Genomic DNA, 27577 nt, shown 5'->3' with positions numbered 1-27577 from the left:
GTGTCCAATATGCTACTGGGGAAGAGTGGAGGAGAACTGCAATAGCTCCAGAGAGAATGAAGTGGCTGGGCAAAATCAGAAATGACACTTAGTTGTGGATGTGTCTGGTGATAAATCTGATGCTGTGAAGAACAGCATTGCATAGGAACCTGGAATGTTAGGTCCATGAATCAGGGTAAATTGGCTGTGGTCAAGCAGGAGATGGTAAGAATAAATATCAACATCTTAGGAATCAGTGAAGTAAATGGACAGAATGGGTGAATTTAATTCAGATGATCATTATATCTACTGCTATGGGCAAGAATTCCATAAAAGAAATGGAATAGCCCTCATAATCAACAAAAAAGTCCAGAATGCAGTACTTGGGTGCAACCTCAAAAATGACAGAATTATCACTGTTAGTTTCCAAGGCAAACCATTCAACATCACAGTAACTCAAGTCTATGCCCCTACCACTGATACCAAAGAAGCTGAAGTTGACAGATTCTATGAAGACCTAGAAGACCTCCTAGAACTAACACACACACACACACACACAAAGATGTTCTATTCATCATCGGGGATTCAAATGCAAAAGTATAAAGTCAAGAAATACCTTGAGTAACAGGCAAGTTTGGCCTTGGAGAACAAAATGAAGCAGGGCAAAACTAACTGAATTCTGATAAGAGAACACACTGGTCATGGCAAGTACACTTTTTCAATAACACAAGAAATGACTTTACACATGAACCTCGCCACATGGTCAATACTGAAATCAAATTGATTACATCCTTTGTATCCAAAGATGGAGAAGCTGTATACAGCCAGCAAAAACAAGACCTGGAACTGATTGTGGCTCAGATCATCAGCTTGTCATTGCAAAATTCAAGCTTAAACTTAAGAAGTTGGGGAAAACCACTAGGCCAGACAGGTAAGACTTAAACCAAATTCCCTATGAACATGCTGTGGAGATAACAAGTAGATTCAAGGGGTTAGAACTAGTAAACCAGGTGCCTGGAGAACTATGAACAGAGGTCCATAATACTGTACAGAAGGCAATGAACAAAATCACCCCAAATAAAAGCAAGAATGAAAAGTGGTTATCTGAGGAAGCCTGACATATAACTAATGAAAGAAGAGACTCAAAAAGCAAAGGACAAAGGGAAAGGTGTATCCAACTAAACACAGATTTCCAAAGAACAGCATGGAGAGAAAAGAAGGAGTTCTTTAATGAAAAGTGTATAAAACTAGAAGAAAACAACTGAAGAGGAAAGACTAGAGATCTTGTCAGGAAAATTGAAGATATCAAGGGAACATTTTGCCCAAAGGTGGGCATAATAAATGACAGAAACGGTAGAGATCTAGCAGACATTGGTGAGATCAAGAAGAGATGGGAAGAATACACAGAAGAACTGTACAAAAAAGATGTTAATGAACCAGATTACTACAATAGTGTGGTCAGTCACTCAGAGCCAGATATTCTGGAGACTGGGTCTTAGGAAGCACTGTGGTTAATAAAGCTAGTGGATGCAATGTAATTCCAGTAGAACTATTGAAAATCCTAAAGGAAAATGCCATCAAGGTTTTGCTTTCCATATGTCAGCAAATCTGGAAAACCCAGCAGTGGCCACAGGGCTAGAAAAGATCAACTCTCATTCCAATTCCAAAGAAAGGGAGTACTAAATAAGGGCGGTGGGAGGGGGGTTCAGGATGGGGAACACGTGTACACCTGTGGCAGATTCATGCTGATGTATGGCAAAATCAATACAATATTGTAATTATCTTCCAATTGAAATAAATAAAAGAATATGCTAACCATTGGACAATCGTACTCATTTCCCATGCTAGTAAGGTCATGCTTAAAATCTTGCATGCTAGTCTTCTGCATTTTGTGAACCAAGAAATTCCAGATGTCCAAGTTGGGTTTAGAAAAGGAAGAGGAACCAGAGATCAAATTGCCAGCATTCCCTAGATCATAGGTCTTCCCTGGTGGCTCAAAAGGTAAAGCGTCTGCCTGCAATGTGGGAGAACTGGGTTTGATCCCTGGGTTGAAAAGATACCCTGGAGAAGGAAATGGCAACCCACTCCAGTACTCTTGCCTGGAAAATTCCATGGACAAAGGAGGCTGGTACTCTACAGTCCATGGGGTTGCAAAGAGTTGAACACGACTGAGCGACTTCACTTTCAGACTTTCCAGACCTGGATTATAGAGAAAGAAAGGGAATTCCAGGAAAAACATCTACCTCTATTTCATCAACAATGCCAAAGCCTTTGACTATGTGGATCATAATAAACTATGGAAAGCTCTTAAAGAGATAGAAATACCAGACCATCTTACTTGTCTCTTGATAAATCTCTATGCAGGCCAAGAAGCTACAGTTAGAACCCAATATAGAACAACTTATTGGTTCAAGATTCAGAAAGGAATACAGCACGGCTGTCTACTTTGACCCTGTTTATTTAACCTATATGCTGAGCACATCATGAGAAATATCAGGCTGGATGAGTTACAAGCTGGAATCAAGATAGGCAGGAAAAACATCAATAACCTCAGATATGTGGATGATATCATTCTAATGGCAGAAAGTGAAGAGGGACCAAAGATCTTCTTGATGAGGGTGAAGGAGGAGAGTGAAAGAGCCTGCTTAAAACTAAATATTAAAACAACTAAGATCATGGGATCCAGCCTCATTACTTCATGGCAAATGAAGAGGAAAAGGTGGAAGTAGTGACAGATTCCCTCTTCTTAGGCTCTAAAATACTGAAGATGGTGACTGCAGCCATGAAATCAGAAAACATTTGCTTCTTGGCAGGAAAGCTATGACAAAACTAGACAATGCGTTGAAAAGCAGAGACATTACTCTGCTGACAAAGGTCCATATAGTCAAGGCTATGAGCTTTCCAGTGGTCACATATGGTTGTGAGAGCTGGATCCTAAAGAAGGCAGAGCACCAAAGAATTGATGCCTTTGAACTGTGGTGCTGGAGATGACTCCTGAGAGTGCCTTGGACAGCAAGAAGATCCAACCAGTCCATTGTGAAGGAGATTGGCCCTGGGATTTCTTTGGAAGGAATGATGCTAAAGCTGAAACTCCAGTACTTTGGCCACCTCATGCGAAGAGTTGACTCATTGGAAAAGACTCTGATGCTGGGAGGGATTGGGGGCAAGAGGAGAAGGGGACGACGGAGGATGAGATGGCTGGGTGGCATCACCGACTCAATGGACGTGAGTCTGAGTGAACTCTGGGAGTTGGTGATGGACAGGGAGGCCTGGCGTGCTGCGATTCATGGGGTTGCAAAGAGTCAGACACGACTGAGCGAGTGATCTGATCTGATCTGATCTGATGTATGTGGAGTAGGCTGTGATAGATATAGTTTTGCATTTCTCCAAATGTATGTGGAGGAAAACATCTAGAGTAAAAGGAGAAAGCAATTTATAAAGATTCTTCAGTGAATAATTTCCAATTTCCCTCTAGAATATATGTCTTTTTGAGAAATGTATATTCAAGTTCTCTTGCCAATTTTTAAATGGATTATTCGATTTGTTGTTGTTGTTGTTTGTATGTTTCATTTGCCTGGCTATTGAGTTGTAGAAGTTTCTTGTATATTTTGTGTATTATGGCCATTTGATAGGTCTAGTTCCCTGGTGGCTCAGAGGTTAAAGCATCTGCCTGCAATGCGGGAGACATGGGTTCGATCCCTGGGTCGGAAAGATCCCCTAAAAAGGAAATGGCAACCCACTCCAGTATTCTTGCCTGGAGAATCCCATGGGTGGAGGAGCCTGGTGGGCTACAGGCCACGGGTCGCAAAGAGTTGGACACGACTGAGCGACTTCACTTTCACTTTCAGTCTTAGACTTTCTTTGATTGGGAGATTTATTATTTCAGATTCATGTCATTACTTGGTATTGTTCTCTTCAGTTTCCTATTTCTTCATGATTCAATCTTGGTAACCTGGTAACCATTCTAGGAATTTATCTATTTTTTGTTTTAATTGGTTAGCATATAATTGTTCATAGTAGCCTCTTAGGATCCTTTTTATTTCTGTGACAACAGTTGCAATATCTACTTATTTCTAATTCCATTTATTTAACAATTGAATATTTGCTCTTTTTATCTTAGTCTAGCTAAAGATTTGTCAATTTTGTTGGTCTTTCCAAAAAGCCTGCTGTCATTTTCAACATGGATCTTTTGTATTTTTTCCTATTTTCTTTTTTTAAAAAAGTTCTGCTCTAATCTTTAGTGTTTCCTTTCTTCTGTTAAGATAGGAATGTGCTTATTTTATTTCTCTTGTTCCTAGAGATGTAAAATCAGGCAATCTTTTTTTTTTTTTTTTTTTTTTTTTACTGCTCTTAAACCTTAAACCATCCTCTTAGTAATATTATTATTTTCCATAATTTTTGGTAAGTTGTATTTTCATTTTCATTTGTTTCAAGATACATCCTAATTTCCACTTTGATTTTCTATGTAAAATTTACACACAAAGGCAACTCTAATCAACCACAAACATTTTTATTACAAGGGAAATTAATTATCTTCATTTATTCTGTTAAGGGAAGTCAAATATTACATATATTCATTAATATATTGAAGTATTGGAAAGTCACAAAACAGCACATGTTGAAAATTTCATGAAAATTCTTCTAGTATAGTTTGAATTAGCTATAAAATGTAATATAAGGTTATGAAAGTGATCTGTATTTATAAAAGTGGCCATTTTTTATACTGAGGCAATTCTTAGGTTCTATGTATGAAATTGAAGGATACATTATCAGTCAGTTTTCTACCAGGAAGCATGAACACATAAACTGGATAATTTGCTATGAGTTAATAAATTGACCATTTACAGGTGCATGGATAGAGATCAGCAAGAGATGGGGTAGTATATGTAAAAGAAAGGGGAAATAATCTATTACTATAGTCCATTCATAAAACTCAGGATAAAGGATGAACATCTGAAATACCAAAGGCTTCTAGCACCGAGGTCTACTAAACTTTTTACATTTTAGCATAAATAAAAATTGTCAGATCATGAGTAAATTTATTCCATTTCATAATATCTTTGTAGTTGTATCCCTACAGTGGCAGTCATTCTCTTCTTCAGGGGATCTTCCCAACCCAGGAATCAAACCCAGGTCTCCCACATTGCAGGTGGATTCTATACCAGCTGAGCCACCGGGGAAGCCCAAGAATACTGGAGTGGGGGTAGCCTGTCCCTTCTCTAGGGGATCTTCCCAACCTAGGGATTGAACCGAGGTCTTCTACATTGCAGACAGATTCTTTACCAGCTGAGCTACCAGAGAAGTCTAAAGTGGTTATTTAAAAACATTGCATACATTTTATTTTTTTTAATTTTTAATTTTTTAAATTTTATTTTATTTAACTTTACAATATTGTATTGGTTTTGCCATATATCAAAATGAATCTGTCACAGGTATACATGTGTTCCCCATCCTGAACCCTCCTCCCTCCTCCCTCCCCATACCATCCCTCTGGGTCGTCCCAGTGCACCAGCCCCAGGCATCCAATGCTAAGTTCCTCAATCATGTCTAACTCTTTGTGATCCCATGAACTGTAGCATGGAATGTTGCTTCTCTGTCTTCCACAATCTCCCAGTGTTTGGTATGATTCCATGACTATCTAATCATTTCATTCTCTGCCACCTCCTTCTCCTTTTGAATTCAATCTTTCCTAGCATCAGGGTTTTTTCCAAGGAGTCAATTCTATGCATCAGGTGGCCTAAGTACAGGAGCTTCAGCATCGGCAATAGTCCTTCCAATGACTATTTAGGGTTGATTTCCTTTAGGATTGGCTGGTTTGATCTCCTTGCAGTCGGAGGGACTCCCAAGAGTCTTCTCCAGAACCACAGTTTGAAAGCATAAATTCTTTGGAGCTCAGCTTTCTTTATGGTCCAACTTTCACATCCAAACATGACTACTGGAAAAACCATAACTTTGTACGGATGTTTGTCAGCAAAGTAACATCTCCGCTTTGTAAAAAGCTGAGTAGGTTTGTCATAGCTTCCCTTCCAAAGTGAAAGTGTCTTTTAACTTCACGGCTTGCAGTCACTGTCCACAGTGATTTTGGAACCCAAGAAAATAAAATCTGTCACTGCTTCTACCTTCCCCCCTTTTATTTGCCATGAAGTAACACCCTCTTCCAACAACACAAGAGAAGACTCTACACATGGACATCCCCAGATGGTCAACACGAAAATCAGATTGATTATATTCTTTGCAGCCAAAGATGGAGAAGCTCTATACAGTCAACAAAAACAAGACCAGGAGCTGACTGTGGCTCAGATCATGAACTCCTTATTGCCAAATTCAGATGGAAATTGAAGAAAGTAGGGAAAACCACTAGACCATTCAGGTATGACCTAAATCAAATCCCTTATGATTATACAGTGGAAGTGAGAAATAGATTTAAGGGCCTAGATCTGATAGAGTGCCCGATGAACTATGGAATGAGGTTTGTGACATTGTACAGGAGACAGGGATCAAGACCATCCCCATGGAAAAGAAATGCAAAAAAGCAAAATGGCTGTGTGGGGAGGCCTTACAAATAGCTGTGAAAAGAAGAGAAGCAAAAAGCAAAGGAGAAAAGGAAAGATATAAGCATATGAATGCAGAGTTCCAAAGAATAGCAAGAAGAGATAAGAAAGCCTTTCTCAGCGACCAATGCAAAGAAATAGAGGAAAACAACAGAATGGGAAAGACTAGAGATAACTTCAAGAAAATTAGAGACACTAATGGAACATTTCATTCAAAGATGGGCTCGATAAAGGACAGAAATGGTATGGACCTAACGGAAGCAGAAGATATTAAGAAGAGATGGCAAGAATACACAGAAGAACTGTACAAAAAAGATCTTCATGACCCAGATAATCATGATGGTATGATCACTGACCTAGAGCCAGACATCCTAGAATGTGAAGTCAAACGGGCCTTAGAAAGCATCACTACCAACAAAGCTAGTGGAGGTGATGGAATTCCAGTTGAGCTATTTCAAATCCTGAAAGATGATGCCGTGAAAGTGTTGCACTCAATATGCCAGCAAATCTGGAAAACTCAGCAGTGGCCACAGGACTGGAAAAGGTCAGTTTTCATTCCAATCCCAAAGAAAGGCAATGCCAAAGAATGCTCAAACTACTGCACAATTGCACTCATCTCACACGCTAGTAAAGTAATGCTCAAAATTTTCCAAGCCAGGCGTCAGCAATATGTGAACCGTGAAATTCCTGATGTTCAAGCTGGCTTTAGAAAAGGCAGAGGAACCATAGATCAAATTGCCAACATCCGCTGGATCATGGAAAAAGCAAGAGAGTTCCATAAAAACATTTATTTCTGCTTTATTGACTATGCCAAAGCCTTTGACTGTGTGGATCCCAATAAATTGTGGAAAATTCTGAAAGAGATGGGAATACCAGAGCACCTGACCTGCCTCTTGAGAAATTTGTATGCAGGTCAGGAAGCAACAGTTAGAACTGGACATGGAACAACAGACTGGTTCCAAGTAGGAAAAGGAGTACATCAAGGCTGTATATTGTTACCCTGCTTATTTAACTTCTATGTAGAGTATATCATGAGAAATGCTGGACTGGAATAAACACAAGCTGGAATCAAGATTGCCGGGAGAAATATCAATAACCTCAGATATGCAGATGACACCACCCTTATGGCAGAAAGTGAAGAGGAACTCAAAGGCCTCTTGATGAAGGTGAAAGTGGAGAGTGAAAAAGTTGGCTTAAAGCTCAACATTCAGAAAACGAAGGTCATGGCATCCAGTCCCATCACTTCATGGGAAATAGATGGGGAAACAGTGCAAACAGTGCCAGACTTTATTTTTCTGGGCTCCAAAATCACTGCAGATGGTGACTGCAGCCGTGAAATTAAAAGACACTTACTCCTTGGAAGGAAAGTTATGACCAACCTAGATAGCATATTCAAAAGCAGAGACATTACTTTGCCAACAAAGGTCCATCTAGTCAAGGCTATGGTTTTTCCTGTGGTCATGTATGGATGTGAGAGTTGGACTGTGAAGAAGGCTGAGTGCGGAAGAATTGATGCTTTTGAACTGTGGTGTTGGAGAAGACTCTTGAGAGTATCTTGGATTGCAAGGAGATCCTATCAGTCCATTTGAAGGAGATCAGCCCTGGGATTTCTTTGGAAGGAATGATGCTGAAGCTGAAATTCCAGTACTTTGGCCACCTCATGCGAAGAGTTGACTCTTTGGAAAAGACTCTGATGCTGGGAGGGATTGGGGGCAGGAGGAGAAGAGGACGACAGGATGAGATGGCTGGATGGCATCACTGTCTCGATGGACGTGAGTCTGAGTGAACTCTGGGAGTTGGTGATGGACAGGGAGGCCTGGTGTGCTGCAATTCATGGGGTTGCAAAGAGTTGGACATGAATGAGGGACTGAACTGCACTGAATGGGATAGGATGCCATAGTCTTAGTCTTTTTAATGTTTAGTTTCAAGCCAGCATTTTCACTTCCCTCCTTCACCTTCATTTAGAGGCTCTTTAGTTCTGGTATCATCTGCCTTTTTTAGGTTGTTGGTATTTCTCCCAGCTATCTTGATTCCAGCTTGTGATTCATAACTGTATCTTACAAATATGACATGTAAAGTATTTCTGGCTAAAATTTTAAACATGATATGCCTTTGTGTGGTGTTTTTCAATATTATATTTTCTCATTTATTTACTGAAAATGTTTCACCAATATGGTTTATGTGTCAGTAATTTTTCAGTTCTGATCAGAATAAAGTCCCTCCCTTCAGGAAATTAATTTATTTTCAAGTTTTTCAAAGATAACCAGTTCTTTCAGTATCAGCTTAGTAAAATTTTACTTTTTTAGCATATCATTTTATATTATATTGTGTAAGTGATTACAAATGGTAAACTCTCATTGTGTGTGTGTGAGATATAGTGAGAGAGGAAATGAGAACCCATGTATGGAGAGGTTCCTTAAGAGTATTTTGCCTAGTTATTTTCATATATGTTTCGGGCAATTTTATCAATAAGTATTCTGTAACATGATTACTTTGTAACTGTTTAAATTTGATCTTTTGTATTGCCTTTAGAGCCCTTCAGTTTATCATCTGTTAAGTCCAAGGGCCATCTTTTTAAATTGATTTGACTCACCTAAAAATTAGCCCACTAAATAGATTAATTTTATAGATACATGTTAAAATGATTATAGCTTTTAGTTTAGCATGTCATAATTACTGAAAATAGTTCTCTAAAAGTGGTTTAATTGGTAATTTATCAAAGATGCCAAACTTCCCTGTTTCCTAGTTAATTCTAATATTACTTGATAGCTATCCTTGCACTAATCACTCACACAAATATGTGTGTGTGTGTGTATATATAATTACATATGGTTTTAAGAATACATATTAAATATTTAAAATGTTAAAGTCATTTGCTTAATTATAGTTTAATTATAAATTAAAAATTGAAAATAAAAGTCACTCAGTCATGTCTGACTCTGTGACCCCATGGACTATACAGTCCATGGAATTCTCCAGGTCACAGTGCTGGAATGGGTAGCCTTTCCCTTCTCCAGGGGGTCTTCCCAACTCAGGGATCGAACCCAGGTCTCCTATATTGCAGGTGGAGTTTTTAGCAGCTGAGCCACAAGGTAAGCCCAAATTAAAAAGTAAATATGTATATATACAATTAAAGAATGCTTTTGGAACCTCCTAGTCATTTAAAAACTTGAGAAATTTGATGCTGATTCTCGGTAATATGTTACTTACTGATGAATTTGCTTTGCATTGCATATACATGGTGTTGCATCTAATCATTCCTCAAGTTGTAAGAGGCTAAAAATTAACTGAAAAATAACTAGAAGGAAATAGACAAAGAACTACTTCAAAAACATTATTCACAATCAATACTTCTCACTTTATCCAAAGTTTTCTCCTTTAATCTCAAGGGGATTTGTTATCTCCTGTTTCCTGAAAAATAGCCTGTTTTAATTCAAAATAAATAACAATATACTTTGCGGTGGATTTTCTCCTTACAATGTGGAAGTCTTAAACAGGGATCAGCTTCCTCCCTGTGCTTTGAGAATGGTATCTGAAAGTTGGAATAACCTTCAGGAAAGTTCAGACCTTCAGAACCTTCAGAAGGGAAAATTATACATGAAATAATTACAGAAATATAAATTCTAAGAATGGATTGTCATGCATAAATAATAAATTATCTACCACAGAGGAACAAGTTTTTAAATCAACATATGGTATAAATCTGAATTCTCTGGTGGCTCAGACAATAAAGAATCTGCCTGCAATGCAGAACACCCAATTTGGATCCCTGGGTTAGGACAATCCCCTGGAGGAGAAAATGGCAACCTAATCTAGTATTCTTACCTGGAGTATCCCATGGACAGAGGACCCTGGCAAACTACAGTCCATGAGGTTGCAAAGAGTCAGACATGACTGAGTGTCTAACACTTTCACATTCACAGGGTATAAATATGTCAGGAAAGTTTAGTCATATTAATTGGTTTCTTCTAGAACTATAATGACATTGTTGCTTTTGAATCCCTCTCTCATGTAGCCCACCTTTGTGCAAAGTAATTATTGCTCTGAGATGGTCCTATTCCTAAACAAATTGATAAGAGCACTCATTAATAAAGCACACACACACATTGTTTCTTTGGAATGCCTACTCATTTGATAAGGCTTTTTGTAAAGTTTGAATGGGTGTTACTGCTGTTCAGTTGCTCAGCCATGTCTGACTCTTTGTGACCCCATGGACTGCAGCACACCAGGCTTCCCTGTCCTTCGATATCTCCCAGAGTCTGCTCAAACTTATGTTCATTGTCGGTGATGCCATCCAATCATCTCATCCTCTGTTGCCCACTTCTCTTCCTGCCCTCAACCTTTCCCAGGGTCTTTTCCAATGAGTGGGCTCTTCACATCAGGTGGCCAAAGTATTGGAACATCAATTTCAGCATCAATCCTTCCAATGAATATTCAGGGTTGATTTCCATTAGGATTGACTGGTTTGATTGCCTTGCTTTTCAAGGGACTCTCAAGAGTTTTCTTGAAACTCTTATAGCCAAAAATGCTACATTCATGTTTCTGTATATTACTAAAATTGATATTGCTTAGATGATTAGCTTTGAGTAATTCAAGAGGACTTCCATAGAGTTCTATTTATTTTAGTAGAATTTTTCTTCTGAATTTGAATCCAAAATTTCAGCTAATTATAAATTATTGCCTTCTCTTAATTTGTTCACGTGCATTTATTTTTCTCTACATCCTGGAAGTATATCTTTTAGTATAGATATATATCTATCAATTAATTGTATAAATTGATACCCAAAGAAAATATATTCTTCATTCTCAGGGAGATAAATATATATTGAGATTACAGTGTTAAATCACACGTAATTTTTAGGATGATTGCAAATTATTTTTACAATAGGAAAATATCTTTATTTACATTTTTCTTTAATACATTAGATTCTAACACTTAGAATTCTTACTTAGTATGTACAATATTTTACAACTTTATGCTTAAATATAGCATACATACAGAAAAGTACACATGGCTCAGTATTTTTAAACATCTGAATATTCTGTGTTACCTGAAACTAAGTCAAGAAACTGATGATTAACAAACCTGAAAAGCAACATCACCCCCCACCACCATTCTTCCATCCAGTCACTAAACCCACAAGGAGGAAAACCAGTCTTTTCGTCTATTGTAGAATACATCAATTTGACCTGATTTTATATACAGTTGGAAAAATATTCTTTGTTCTCTATAAGTGGAATCTTTGAAGGATATACTTTTTAAATTCAATATTTTTGAGATTCCTACATATTATTGCATGAACTTTTAGGACCAACCACCATCAAACTTGTATTCTAGTCTCCCATCTTCCTGTGGAGTACTAGGATATAACAACTCTTCTATTGCCAAAGCCAACTGTACGTTTGTTTCCTCTTAATTTTAAATTTTTCCATATCAAATTTTGAGACCATTGACATTTTTACCTGGTCATGACAAGTGATCATTCATGTATCAGGATAAGGAGAAAAAAACACAGGGAGACATAACAATTTGATCTTGAAATGACTTACTTTCTCTGGAATCTTAATTCTCCCTATACAGTTTGCTTCTACACTTTTCTTAATGGAACTGAAACACATATTTTATACACACAGGCACCTTTATATATTGCCTTATTTATTTGTTACAGAATCAATAATTACTTTTTTAGTGAAGTTTTGATTTATATTGTTTGATAATTATATTGTTGTAACTATAAGGTATTATGATTTATATAAGTATGCATGTCTTTCAGACAGAAAATTTTCAGTAATTAGTGTTTATTTATAACATTATATTCAAATGATACTTAACATGGCTAGCAATTAAAACTCAAACCTACCTTGCAGGTAGTTGTATAGCCTGGCTTTCATAATTATCACACTGGTGTTTTGATTATATAGTGACCACAGTTGAAGTGTAGTTCTGAGTGTCAGATTCAGTTTTATAGCTAAAAGTTATTTTAGTTTTTATTCAAATACAATAAATCCTTCCCATAGAAATAACTCTGAGAAAAACTAGCCCTATATTTACTTACTAAAATTCTCTGTATATACTTATGTATACAAGTAGAGTTTGTAAACAGTGAAATGTTTCCTACATACAATAAACACAATATAAACTAAATAATGTTGAAATAGATCAGTCTTCACATTTTGTAGACAGAACAGGAGTGTAACTGTATCTGAGGAGTGTTGACATTTACAATAAATATACTTTTAATGAAATGTAATTAAACCATAAATTAGTAACTTACTAGTTTTGGTAGAATCTCATATTTTTACATATTATCCAGTTGTTCCATATATGGGCACATATCTAATATTGTAAAAGGTATGGCCAGCCAGTCCACTTAAATTAATTTGCTAGTAACGGTCTCTTATCCTGCACTTTGCTCTTGTCTGTGGTTTTATATTTTCTTTTATTTGTGAGCTATGAAGTTTTCCAATAAAAAGTTCAAAGCTCACACAACATAACAAATGTGAACACATATCTTTTTAAGAACTATTAAATGTTTATATCCAAAGGCACTTTGTAATATCATTTTTTTCCTAGAGACCTCCTTAATATATCAAATCTCTCAAATGATTTTGAGAAGAATATTAGTATATAACAGGATCTTATTGCTTTCCCCATCAGAAATCTACCACTTTAAACCAATAATTTTATATATAAATAAAATTTATATCATAATACTTTCAAGAGTTGAAGAGAGAAGACATCTAAACTCAAAAAGGATGACTTGAAATACAAAAATTGCATTTTTTCAATATGAGAATACACAAATCTTTAGTTTTACTTTCAATAAACTTGCTGTTGCTTCCAAAAAATGTATCTTCCTTTGAAATATGATTTAGACCTTGCTAGAAAGAAGCAAACATTAAATGACATGGAAAATAAAGACTCAGACTATCTATAAATGTATCTCTATATATGTAATATTCTTGCCATTTTCCTGATGATAGCTGGCAAGAACTATAAATATAACATATCCTTTCTTATGCCTGACCCATATTTTCTATGGAAAGTTAAAATGTAATTTCCAATGTGCACTTTTGTTTTCAAATTATGAAACATTAATAACTCAGTCTTCTTCAGCTCACAATTCTATAGCTCAGAAGTTCAGATACAATGGGTTTGGGTCATCAGCTCAGGGACTCGAAAGGAAAGTGAAGATGTCAGCCAACCTGCATTCTCATGTGAAACATGGAGTCCTCTTCCAGGCTCACATAGTTATGGAAGAATTCAGTTTTGCAGTTCTAATATGAGGTTTGTCAACCACAAATTGGGACTTGCCATGGTTGCTTGCCTTCTGTCTCTACAAGGATTAAATCATGTGCTGCTGCAGCTGCTGATCTCCAACACCCCCTGAAGAAGCTGAGGGTGGTGAGCAGAAATGAGTCACTCTGTGCTCCAGGAAACTGGCAGGACAGGCCTTTCTTGTGGTTGTCGTGATGCACTTTGTTCTCCTTCATGCTCATGTGCTCAGTTGTATCCGACTGATTCTTTGTGACCCTGTGGACTGTAGCTCGTCAGGCTCCCATGTCCATGGGATTTTTCAGGCAAGAATACTAGAGTGGGTTGCCATTTCCTTTTCCAGGGGATCTTCCCATGTCCCCTGCATTACAGGCAGATTCTTTCTTGTCTGAGCCATAAGAGATATTCTCAGGAGCCAATTTTATGAGCCCAATTCTTGTATCTCCTCATATCTAGAACTAAAACCCTTCACTGTGATGGCTGCTTTTTGTGACTAGCAGAAACTTCATGAAACCAGAAGAAACCTTATACAAAAAATATGTACTTGATTGCATGTACTCCCTCTTTGCCAAAATCACATATATACTGTCTTTTCACCCTACATCTTTGGAACAGTTTCGCAGAGCTACCTGAGCTTTTGTCTCCCAGATTGCAGTCCACATATTGCCCCCAATAAAACTTAACTCCTAAATCTCATGCTGTGTGTTTTCTTTAGTCTATAGATTCCCATTCCTTTGTTACCTGTCAGCTATTGGTTACAGCCCCCAGAAGCCACTTGAATTTCTTGCTACATAGCCCCATGCATCTTCTAAGCCAGCAATAGAGATCTGAGAATCCCTCTCAGATCCAAAAGATAATGGTCTGCTCTTATTCATCCTTGGCACTTTGTTGTTTCAGCCTGGTATACTCTGCAGAATCCCTCTCTCTGATGGAGTCTTAAACTCTAGTCTTTCTCCGTCTCACAGGATTGCAAAAATCCATTTAGATTTTCAGCCTTTGCTCACAGGTATTTGGTTTCCTAATCTATAGAGACCCAAGAGTAAACAAGCCTCCTGAGGGGAAATGTATATGAGGCCACCCAGGTCTCTGCTGTAAATTATATTGTGTTCCATAATGACTCACCCATTGTCAAAGTCAGTCCTTTGTACCTGTTTGCCTAAGGCTTTACAACCTGCTCAACATCCCACCATGCAAATGCCCCTGGGGGAAAATGGCAGCAGAATCCAGCTCACCTCTCTGATTTTTCTTTTTCTCTGGAATTTTATTTTCTTTCTGCTTTAGGAGGACCTTATTATTCTCATAGAAATGATTTCTCTATTTTATCTGCTTTTTTTTTTTTTTTAACCATTTTAGAGAGAGAGAGACACTGATCTTCCACCAGTAATTCCAAAAATGAAGCCAGTTCAGATATTTTGAATAGTTTGTTTTACCCTGGATTATTGAAATACATTTGTTTTTGTATTTAATTAATTAATTCAAATTCTGCCCTATTATGGTTCTTAATATGCCAAATCAAAGAAGTACTGATCAAGATACTATCTGGTCACATCTATTTAGCTGTCAAAATTACAGCTTATCCAAAATTTAGAGTTAAAAGTAACTTTCAAATCTTGTCTTCCAATCAGAGGCCTATATTTAGTAAATAGCATCAACATTAATACATATGTTTAAAATTGCTTGTCATGTTCATGGTAGGTCCTGTTTAATTTTATATTAATAGTGCTTGGGTCATTTAAATGGTAATACAATGGCCTTCCCCGGAGGCGCAGTGGTAAAGAATCTGCCTGCCAATGCAGGAGACACAGGAAACTCAGCTTGTATCCCTGGGTCAGGAAAATCTCCTGGAGTAGAAAATGCAACCCATGCCAGTATTCTTGTCTGGAAAATTTCATGGATAAAGAAGTCTGGCGGGCTACAGTCCATGGAGTTGCAAAGAGTCGGACATGACGGAGCAACTAACACGTGATGTAAGGATGTGAGCATAGACCTTTGAAACATAATTGCCTGAGTTTTAGAATCTATCCTCTCCTTTCTGTGTGACTGGCCAACTGAAAGTTTTGCCTCATTTTTCTGACCTAGAAGGTGAGAGATATAACTTCCCCTGCTTTTTAAGCAGGGTTCTCAAAGAGTCAGATATGACTGAGCTACTAACACTTTCTCTTTTTATGATTGTTGTAAAAATTAAGAAATCTAATTTTTTAACTTTAATGGACTTAAATATTGCCCCCAATTCTTGTGTAGGAGCCCTAACTGCCCCCTCCTCCATTGTAAGGCGAGTGCAGAGAAAAAAAAGAGTGAGCCAAAGAGTTAGGCAAGAAAAGGGAAATTTATTAGAGGGAAAAAGAGGATGATGGGTTCTTAAGGAGAACCAGTGTCCTGCCTTTCTGACAGGGTCCTTCTTATACCCCACCAATGAAAAATTCTCTGAAGGGACGGTTAATTTTTAGCCTGTAGTTGAGTCCTGTGGTCACGTATCCAGAGGTCTGGAATCTGGTGATCTCACAGCTTTGAGAAGATAGGCAGCAGTGAGAAAACAGAATGCCATTTGGGCAATTTGATCAGCCTCACGGATCACTGTGATTTCATTTTTTGTTTGCGAAGTCAACATAATGAGCCGTCTTATCAATGAGACCCTATGTGGGCCCTTTGAGTAATAAATAGGTTCAGTTGGGCCATTTGAGAGATAAATAGATTTAGAGGGGGTCATGAGAATGAAGACATGATTATGAGAATGATGACAAGATTAGTCCCCTTTATGAAGAGAGATATCAAAGTGCATTCTCTCTTTCTCCCCTGTCTCTTCCTGCCATAGGGGAACATAGTGAGAAAGTGACTGTCTACGAGCCAGAAGGAGCGTTCTCACAGCCATGCTGGAAACTTGATATTAGATTTCTAGCCTCCAGAACTGTAGGAAACACATTTCTGTTGTTTAAGTCACTTAGTCCGTGGTATTTCATGATAGCAGCATGGACTGAAAACACTGTCTTACATCTAGTAACAGATGGATATACAACACTTGGCTCTCCAGAAGAACTCAAATAGTCCATGGAGGGGAAATGCACCTGTTGCTTTTCAGAGAACATGTCTTCTAAACTACTGGATGAGTTATCCATGCTGTGAATACCTCTGATTGCAGTATTTTGTTTCGTACAAAATTTCTTGTTTTGTTTTAGGTTTAATAGTGAAACCTACATTTGCAAAGAGCATAGATTTCTCACTTTTATTTAATATCATCATACAATTCTTTGATCCGTATTCTCCTCAAGTCACAGAGATCTTTCTGCTTAAACTTGAGGTGGCTTTTCTTGATCATAAGAATGTACAACTTTCAACCCCTGCTTTAATATATGCTCACATTTTGAAAGCAAAATATTCTACTCAATTCTACTTTTTTATGCCAAGTGTGTACAGGGTATATTCACTCAAATTTTTATTACAGAATTTCTTTAATATCAATTTTGAATATGAAGAAAGGACATTTTTCTGGGAGAATAAAATATAGAATGAGTAGATTGATTTTTCCATAATTTTACCCAAAATAAATTTGATTATACAACTCACATCTTGGAGTTGAATACAACATTCCCTTAGAGTATTTTTTAGATAGTAATTAAATAATATTTAAACCCAGTAATACTTAAGAGGACATAGTCTCATTATTTGCATGTATAATAGAAAATAAACTTCTGCTGATATTCAGTTTGAATTACAACTAGAAATATTGGAGAGTATAGCTTCCCTGGTTGCTCAGATGTTAAAAATCTGCCTACAATGCAAGAGACTGGGTTTGATTGCTGGGTTGAGAAGATCCCCTGGAGAAGGAAATGGCAGCCCACTCCAGTATTCTTGCCTGGAGAATTCAATGGACAGAGGAGCCTGACTGGCTATAGTTCATAGGGTTGCAGAGTCAGACACAACTAAGTGACTTCACAAAGCATGGAAAGAGTTAAAATTTTAATGATAAGATAAAGTGAAATAGAGGCTGATGCCTGGTTTCAATTTCTTAAAAATGAAATTACAAAAATTGAACAAAAATATTTCTAAAGGAAAAAAGAAAAACTGTTCTTGTGACAAAAAAAAAAAATCATATATTTGTGATTATCCAGCCTATCCCTAGTACAAGTTCTTTATATTTTGTATAAGGCATTATCTTTTCTTGCTTTGTGAAGAGTAAAGGTCAGCTGTAAGCAGCACCCTGAGAAATTTCCAGGAATATTTTGTGATCCAACAAAAGCTGATGTTGAGACATTGGTACAAACAAAAAAGATATAGTGACCACCAGATAATATTGACAAGAAAGTTTACTGTTTTCTGTTACCACATTGTGATCTTAATTTCCTCATTGGAAAATTGATTATTTTATGTATTTATTTTTTCTTTAAAAAGATTAGGGGGTTTTACATTGATAAATGTGCATAATTTCAATGCACATTGATTATATATTCATAATATTAGTATATATATTGAAATTATATTAATATAATTAATATAATGGAAGTTGTGGATTAATATGTTTACTTTATACTGAGTTACTTCCTGAAAATTTAACTTTGCAAAGAAATTAGATAGGAACTAGTTTTATTTTTACAATGATGAGATGCTTTGGACAGAGAAGAAACTAATAAAGAGTTCCTAAGTGGCTCAATTCTGGGCAGAAAATGATAATAGAAAGAGCAATCTAATATGACTCTCAATATCTGCTACTGTGGGTGCTGCTGTGTGCTTCCTTGCTCAGTAGTCCCGTGGACTGTAACCCACCAGATTCCTCTGTCCATGGAATTTTACAGGCAGGAATACTGGAGGGGTTGCCATCTCCTACTCCAGGGGATCTTCCTGACTCAGGGATCAAAACCCACATCTCTTGCATCTCCTGCATTGGCAGGCAGTTGCTTTATCACTAGCACCACTTGGGGGCTTTGCTACTGTCAGAATAATTATCAAGCTTATTAAGCTGTGAAATTAAAAAAATTTTTTTTTCAAAAATGTATACAGCTTTATTGAAATATAATTCTTTAACATTGTATTTATTTATGGTGTATGATGTGTTGACTTTGCTACTGTTTAGTTGCTAAGTTGTGTCCAACTCTTTGCATCCCCATGGATTGTAGCTCACCAGGCTCTGTCCAAGGGATTTCCCAGGCAAGAATACTGGAATGGATTGCCATTTCTGTCACCAGTGTTTCTTCCTGATCCAGAGATTGAACCTGAGGTTCCTGCATTGGCAGGTGGATTCTTTACTGCTAAATCACCAAGGAAATTTTTATAACATATTGACTAGATACATGTAAATGTCTGAAATGATTAAGACAGTAGGGTTAATTTCATTTCCTGACATAATCATTTATTTTCTTGTGATGAGAGCATGTGAAAAATCTGTTCTAACAACTTTCATTATGAACTATAGTCAAAATGCTATGATTTAGAGCCCCAGAACTTACTCATCTTGTAACAGGAAGATTGAACACTTTGACTAAAATCTCCCCATTTCCCTCAACTCCTAATCTTTGATAACCACTATTATACTCTCCATGAGTCTGACTTTTAGAGACTCTACATAAGTGAAATAATGCAGTTTTTGTCTTTCTCAGAATGATTTATTTCACTTAGGCCAATTCACTCAAAGTTCATGCATGATGTAACAAAGCTAAGAATTTTCCTTTTTCTAGTGACTGAATAGTATTTCATATATATATATATATATACACACACACACACACACACTATATATTATGTATGTAATATATCTTTGTTTATCCATAGATAAACAGGCTGTTTCCATGTCTTGGCTATTATGAATAGTGCTTTAATGAACATGGGAATGAGGATATCTCTCTGAGATCCTGCTTTCTCTTTCCTTTGGATATATACACAGAAATAAAATTGTTGGATTATATATTAGTACTATTTCTAATTGTTTGAGGAAACTCCTTATTGTTTTCCATAACACCTGACCAATTTACATTCCCTTCAACAATGGGCAAGAAAGTTTCCCTTTTATCCACATTCTCACAAACACTTTATCTCTCTCTCTCTCTCTCATAATAGCCAATCTAGCAAGTATGAGATGTTATATCACTAGGGTTTGGATTTGCATTTCTCTGATGATTAGTAATTTTTAGAATATTTTCATGTATCTGTTGACCATTTATACAGTGCCTTTTGAGAAATGCCCATTCAATTCCCTTACCCATCTTTAAAATCAAACTTTATTTGGTACTGAATTATATGAATTGTTTATATATTTTGGATATTAACCTCTTTCACATATATGATTTGAAAATATTTTCTCACATTCTGTAGAATATATTTTCATTTTGCTCATTGCATCTTTTGCTATGCATAAGCTTTTGATTTGATATAGTCCCACTTACTAAATTTTGCTTTTATTCTTGTACTTTTGGTGTCATATTTAAAAAATTATTGTCAAGACAGATGTCAACAAACTTTTTCCTATATATTCTTCTGAGAGTTTTCTGGTTTCAAGTCTTATGCTTAAGTCTTTAATTTTGAGTTAATTCTTGTGAGCAGAGTATAATAGGGATGTAATTCCTTTCTTTCCCATGTGATTATGTAGTTTTCTCAACTTCCTTTATTGAAGACTACCATTTTCCTAACAAGTATTGTTTGCTTCATATTCAAATGCTAATTAATGTATATGTGAAGATTTGTTTCTGGGCTCTCCATTCTGTTCCATTACTCTATGTGTGTACTTTTATGTCAGGAACTTACTCTTTTGATTATTATATCTTTGTTGTATAGTTATCTTGATTGTTTTATAGCATTTATATTTAAGCCATTTCTCTTTAAAATTTCCCAAAGAAGAAAACAAAATGTCCAGAACGCATATATTACACAAATCATGGTATATTAAATTTCACAGATCCTGCTTCACTTCTAAATTTCATTTGATAAAAATCAAATAATTTTCCTTATACAAATATTTTCAGTTCTCAAATTTTTATAAAATTAAAATAATGTCAAGGCGTTCTGGCCAGAAGCAGAGAAGTGGTGGTCACAGCTAACAGAGGTGCACCTTGGTTTCCCCCAACACCCTCCACCCTCAGACCCCATCCCCATCCCTCTAACCCTGAGACCCACCCAACCAAACAATTCCCTGTGCTGGGGTGACTCTGGGGCTGCCCCAGCAGAAACCCCCAACCATGGGCAGCCAGAGCTTCAGGCTCCCTGGAGTGACCTGACCGCCAAGGAGGCAAAAGATGCTTCCCCCTCCACAATTGACAGACAGGGGAATGGCCCCCCATGAAAAGCAATGGAGACTTATCCCCTCAAAGGTGAAGGGGAGTCAACCCTCAAAAATGAAACAGAGGAGGCAGCGGGGGCCACTGGTGTTGCCATAGAGCCAGCATCCCCTAGGCAGGGAGCTGAGGCCAAGGGGAGAAGGGGTGCCCCCATGGAGACCCTCAAGAAGAGGAAGAAATTCTCTTTCAAAAAACCTTCCAAATTGAGTAGCCTGTCCTCAAGAGAAATCGGAAGGAGGGTGGGGGTGATTCGTCTGCCTCCTCACCCACAGAGGCAGAGCAGGAGCAGGGGGAGATGGTTCCCTGCAGCAATGAAGGCACTGCCCAGGAAGGGAAGGCCGTTGCCACTCCTTAGAGCCAGGAGCACCAGGCCAAAGGGCAGAGGCCAGCGCTATCTCCAAGGGAGGAGCACAGAAGAGGCAGGACCCCATGCGGCAGAGCCATCCACTCCCTCGGGGCCAGTGGGTGGCTCTACACCAGCAAGCGAGCAGAATGAGTACCGGGGTGAGGGCAGGTGGGTGATCTCTGCCGAAACTTGGTCCTTGTGAGCTCCCTGCCTAGACCTGGTGCCTCTGCTGCCTTTTTGTACCCAGAAAGGAACGAGGCTGTTGCCTTCTAGCCACATTGCCTCTCTTTCTCTCCCTCCTGTGAATTCTCCCATCATCCATCTGGTCTTCCTCTAAAGGCAAGTTGAAGATGGGCCCTTCCAGTTTCCCAAGTTAGGTTTGTGATGTGAAATACTCTTGCCCTTGACCAACCTCCTTCCCTTCCTCACCTGTGCTGAAGGCAATTGCTCGTTTTCTTTCCCAATTATTTTCCAGGTAGGTTTTGTTTACCAGTTTCCCTGGTGGCTCAGATAGTAAAACATCTGCCTGCAACGTGGGAGACCTAGGTTGAGAAGATCCTCTGGAGAAGGAAATGGCAACCCACTACAGTACTCTTGCTTGGAAAATTCCGTGAATGGAGGAGCCTCGTGGGCTACAGTCCATGGAGTCGCAAAGAGTAGGACACGACTGAGCAACTTCATTTTCCTTTCACTTTTTGTTTACTCCCCAATCCCTGAGCCAGAAGTGGGGGCACCACACTCCCAAACCCTGAGTGTGGTCCAACTTTTCCCTGTTAAGCTTTCAGTCTCTCCTGCTGTGCCTAGGGGAACCTGGGCTGGGGAGGACACTGCCCTTGCCTAAGTTTTTATAGATGCCTTACTAAAGTTCAAACAAACAAACAAAAAATGTCAAATATGTCTCCTAGTACACATCCAGATATATAATGCATTTCTAAACAATGTATAGAGCTGTATATTAGAAAAATAGATAAAATATAAAATAGTATATTATTTGGCAGATATACTGAATCCCAATGTCAGCTACTATCTACACAAGTGTTACTTTCTCTGGTGTGGAGTTTATTTATCATACTCTTCAAAATATTAGGAAAACATTCTTGACCTATAGAATATATAGAAATAATGACTATTTTCCATTATCTAAGTCTAGAATGATGAAGTCCTTCAGATATATGACTGTAAAAAGGATTGCTCTGTCTTACATGGAAATATTACACTGTTCTGTCTCCTGTCTATATTGTACAGCTCTGTCCCAGGTGTGATATGTGAAAGTCACTGAGTTGTATCTGACTCTTTGCGACCTCATAGACTATACAGTCCATGAGGTTCTCCAGGCCAGAAAACTGGAGTGGGTAGCTGTTCCCTTCTTCGGGAGATCGTTCCAACCCAGGTATCAAACCCAGGTCTCCCCAGTTGCAGGCAGATTCTTTACCAGCTGAGCTACCATGGAAGTACAAGAATACTGGATTGGGTAGCCTACCCCTTCTCCAGGGGATCTTCCTGACCCAGGAATTGAACCGAGGTCTCCAGCATTGCAGGATTCTTTATCAGCTGACCTACCAGGGAAGCCCAGGTGATTCAGTGGTAAAGAATACACCTGCCAATGAAGGAGAAGCAGGGGATGTGGGTCTGATCTCTGGGTTGGAAAGTCCCCCTGGAGAAGGATATGGCAACCCACTCCGTATCCTTGCCTGGGAAATCCCATGGGCAGAAGAGCCCATAGGGTCACAAAGAGTAGGACACAACTGAGCGCACAGACATATTTATGAAATGTTTTCTCCAATTTCCATCACTAGCTAATTCAAGTCATTCTGCATATTGCTAAAGTATTTCTTCATTTGGGCTTCCCTGGTGGTTCAGATGGTAAACAATCTGCTTACAATGCAGAAGACCCAGTTTCTATCCTTGTATTGAGAAGATCCCCTGAATAAGGAAATCAAAACCTACTCCAGTGTTTTTACCTGAGATATCTCACAGACAGAGGAACCTGGCAGGCCACAGTCCAAAGGGTCGCAAAGAGTCAGATACAACTGTGTAAAATTTCTTTATTTAGGAAGACTTCAAATTGTTTTATAATTATATTTACCTGTCTACTTTGTACTGTAATTTCTTTGAAATGTCAATATCTACATACGCTGAAAACCTGCATAGCGTGTGGGTATCTTGGAAACTTGTGTATGTACACACACACACACACACACACAATTGGGTGCATCACTGACTCAATGGACATGAGTGTGAGCAAGCTCTGGAAGTTGGTGATGGACAGGGAAGCCTGGTATGCTGTATGTAGTCCACGGGGTCTCAGAGAGTTGGACATGACTGAGTGCCTGAACTGAACTGAACTGAATTATTTCTAAGGTAATTTGAAGACATAGGATTTGAATCAGAGGGTCTATTTGAAGTTTTTAATCACCTTTTTTACTTTCATTATGTAACAGCAGAATCACACGTAAATAGGTCACTTAAGGTTTAGAATCTCATTAAAAATCTTTCATACTGGGAAAATGAAGAATCTTTGGTTTGCTTTATGTTTTAAATATAACTTTTTAAGTTTTACAGATTTTTTTTCTTTCACTACAGAGAAAGGCATAGTTCTGATAATTATTCTGCTTTTTGCAAATTATCAGAAGGATGTAAAGTGTATTTACTGACATTAATAAGTTACTCTTTGGCATCATTATTCACTAATGAGCTTGTTTCAGAATGTTTGCAAGCTTATGTGACAGGATGACATTTTATTGTTTGAATAAGGTCAACTCTGTTATTTAGTCCTTGAAAGAAAAAAAAAATTCTTCTTGAAATGTGAAGCTATTAAGTACATTTGACTCAAAGCTTGCTTTAAAGTCAAGAAGTGGCATCTCAAATTCATGTAGCTGCTCTAACCTATGAGGTGAAATTTTGGCAATTATAAGGGGATGTCAGGAGTTACTTTGCAGATAGTGATTAGCCATGTTAAAGGTTATGTTCAAGCTAAATTTTGAATGGCACAGTGGCTATTATTTAAAAGAGCAAGATACACAGACTTAGAAGTTGAAATGTAAAGTTTGCTCTGTCTTCCTTGAAACTTCCTTGCCTTCATCATCTACTGTCATTAAAAATATCAGGACCACCATAATTAGGGGCTCTAAAAAACAAGTACACATTATTTTTAGTTGCCTCAGATGCCAAAAAAAAAAGTATTTGGGTTTTGGTCTTTAGAAAATGAGAAGGTTTGGGAATGTTGGCATAAATCTCTGAAATTGTGAGATTGACTTTTTACTAACATAACTCTTGTGACTGTAGAATAAATTGAAATGAAAAAAATCATCTAGAAAGAAGCATATCTCAGTGAAAGGGAAATTTTAAAGCCCTTGATTATGACAGTATTCTTTTTTGCCAACTGCATTTGTCTCATTATAATAATTTTCAAGTTGATTAAGGTGATTATTGTTATAATCATTATATAATTGTTATAATATGACTTGGAATATAAGGAGAAGAAAATAAAGTAGCATTTTCACTGGTGATTACAGAGAAGGTATATAGGGAGTAAGTTTAATAAAACACTGTCCTGAAAGGTGAGCAATATTTTGAAAGACTAAAATATGGAGTGCTTTGTTTTATCTCTTAGTAATTGCAGGAGCCCAGTTGCATTCACTCATGTCTCCTTTGAATGCTTTGTGTGAATAGTGCTTACTATTCACAAAGCAAGAGTAAGAGACAGTGAAATTTGTTTCCATATATTTTCTCTTCCCTTAAGTAAAGGTATATTTTCAGTGAATTAAAAGAAAAATTTAGTCAATTTTTGTTGGAGTACAGTTGTTTTTGCTTTTGCTACATTGTGCAGCATATGGGATCTTAGTTCTCCAATCAGGATGGAACACCGTGTTTCCTTGCCTTGGAAGCATGGAATCTTAACCTCTGGACCACTAGGGAAGTCCCTTCAGTGAGTTTTTAGGTATATGATAATTGACTTCTTTGACCTTAATAATATAAAACTATAAGGCAGACAAATTTCAAGATTTGATATATACTAAAAATGAGATCTAACTTCTATGCAGATGTGTTTCATTATCTCAGGCAAGCTTCTATTCTTTTTGCTGTGACCTGTATGCATCATAACTTGGTTAGGCTGAAATGTGAATCAAGACTACAGAGATAGAACAGAATGAAGCACCTAAGGGAGCCCATGGGAGCGCAGCCTGTTTGAGTGTACAGGAAACATTGCTGGGAGGAAGGTTGGAGAATAGCAACATGGACTATCAAACTTTGGATTTCCCAAACTCAGTCATCTAATTCTACATGCTTTCTTCTCAAAGTAGATTCTTTTGGCAGGTAGGGATTGCAACATACTGTATTCAAGTGGAGGTGCAACATAAGGAGTCTGCATGTAGGTAACAGTGATGATAACATTTGGCAAAGTGATAGTGAATGTCCTAAGCAAAGGATTGAAAGCTTGATCCATGTGACTTGAGATAGCACAGCAATAACTAACAGGACTTCATAGAGAAGAAGAGATCAGGACCTGTGACAGCAGCAAACAGGAGGAAATAATAATTTAAAAAAACATTGCCATTTGAGAGATCTCTCAAATTCATCATTGTACGTGTGCACAATGAGCGACTAACACACTCAGTCATCAGTCATGTCCGACTCTGTGACCCTATGGACTGTAGCCCACCAGACTCCTCTGTCCATGGATCTTTCCAGGCAAGAATTCTGGGGTGGATTGCAATTTCCTCCTCCAGAAGATCTTCCCACTCAGACATCAAACCTACAACTCTTTTGTCTCCTGCGTTGGAAAGCAGATTCTTTACCACTAGCACCACCACGGAAGCCCCAGATTCATCATTAGTGCTCTAGGAAAACATTGCTCTTTACAGGGAACATGGCTCGGTTTAAGGGGCATTTTCTTTGACAGTTAGGCAAGAATGAATGAGAAGAAAGAATTTGGAACTTGCTACCATTATATTTTGTAATATTTTTATATTCATATTTAACAATATGTATGTTGTAAATCGTTTCAGAAGTACAGAATGAGAACAAATGTCCAATTTTAATCTTAGCCTCGGATTTTAAATATATGTATGCATAAAGTGAATAAATTGCAATCAATTAATATACAGATAAGTATTAACACAATCTTGAGAGTTTTATTTAGGAGACTTAAGTAAGGGAAAACACAAATAAACAAAATAGGAAGAAAAAAGTCAGTAAAGCACAATGGAGTCCAAGCACCTCACTACTCAGACATGAATGAAGACACACACTTGGTTATACATGCTAAAGATTCTACTAGGGGTAAGGATAATTATTTACCTGATTTGAAGAACTGTAGATCAGATTATATATTTAAGATTTTTTCAGAATTAGAGCTCGTGTTATATGACTAGAGTATGTAAAGCAATTGTGATCCTATCCCTGAAAATAGTGTTTTAAAATAATATCTTCTATTGGATTTTCAGTTCCTAATGTGACTTTTAAAACTATTTTGGTGCTCACTTCAGCAATACATGTGTTAAAATTAGAACTATACAGAGAAGAATAGCATGGCCCCTGCTTAAGGATGACATGTAAATCTGTGAAGTGTTCCCATATTTTTGAAAATGTTATTTAAAAAGGAATGTGTATATAACTGAAGCACTTTGTTGTATAGCAGTAATTAACATAATATTGTAAGCCAATTACACTTCAATAAAAACAAGTTAAAATTAAAATTTTATTTTAAAATAAAAATTGGATATATTTAAGGTATAAAATATGATTTGATATACGTATGAAAAGTTTACTACAGTCAAGTTAATTAACATATCTTTTCCTCACATAGCAATCTTTTGTGATCAAAGCACCTGAAATCTACTCTAAAATTTGCAGGAAAGTCAATGAATTTTAAAAATTCCCTGCTATATTTAAAGGTCACAAATTAGACATATCATATGAATCTCTTAGAACAATGATATGCAATTATAAGTAAATGTTTTAAAAGTGTTGTTATTACGAATACAAATTCTGTATATTGTATCACCCTTAAGTAAAATATTAGTGTATTTTATTTTTTTATTAGTGTATTTTAAAAATAATGTTTTAAAGGTAGAGACTAACTTGATGTCACATTTATAAGTATATTTACTCACATATTCATGGGATTCATTCTAATAAGAACTATATACTCAGACTAAGTAAA

General features: G+C 37.2%; 1 non-coding gene and 1 pseudogene across 1 annotated transcript; both read left to right on the top strand.

Moving 5' to 3' along the window:
• The first annotated feature begins 21076 nt into the window (after window positions 1–21076).
• On the top strand, window positions 21077–21613 carry LOC102408611 (annotated as a pseudogene).
• Window positions 21614–26887: 5274 nt separating this feature from the next.
• Window positions 26888–26994, top strand: LOC112580719. The gene has a single exon (XR_003105058.2). It is a non-coding gene; the product is annotated as a U6 spliceosomal RNA (small nuclear RNA).
• The last annotated feature ends 583 nt before the right edge of the window (window positions 26995–27577 follow it).

This window comes from Bubalus bubalis, chromosome 19 (genome assembly GCF_019923935.1).
Source record: "Bubalus bubalis isolate 160015118507 breed Murrah chromosome 19, NDDB_SH_1, whole genome shotgun sequence".
In the NCBI taxonomy this organism is placed as follows: Eukaryota; Metazoa; Chordata; class Mammalia; order Artiodactyla; family Bovidae; genus Bubalus; species Bubalus bubalis.
This window is presented reverse-complemented; position numbering and strand designations above follow the sequence as displayed.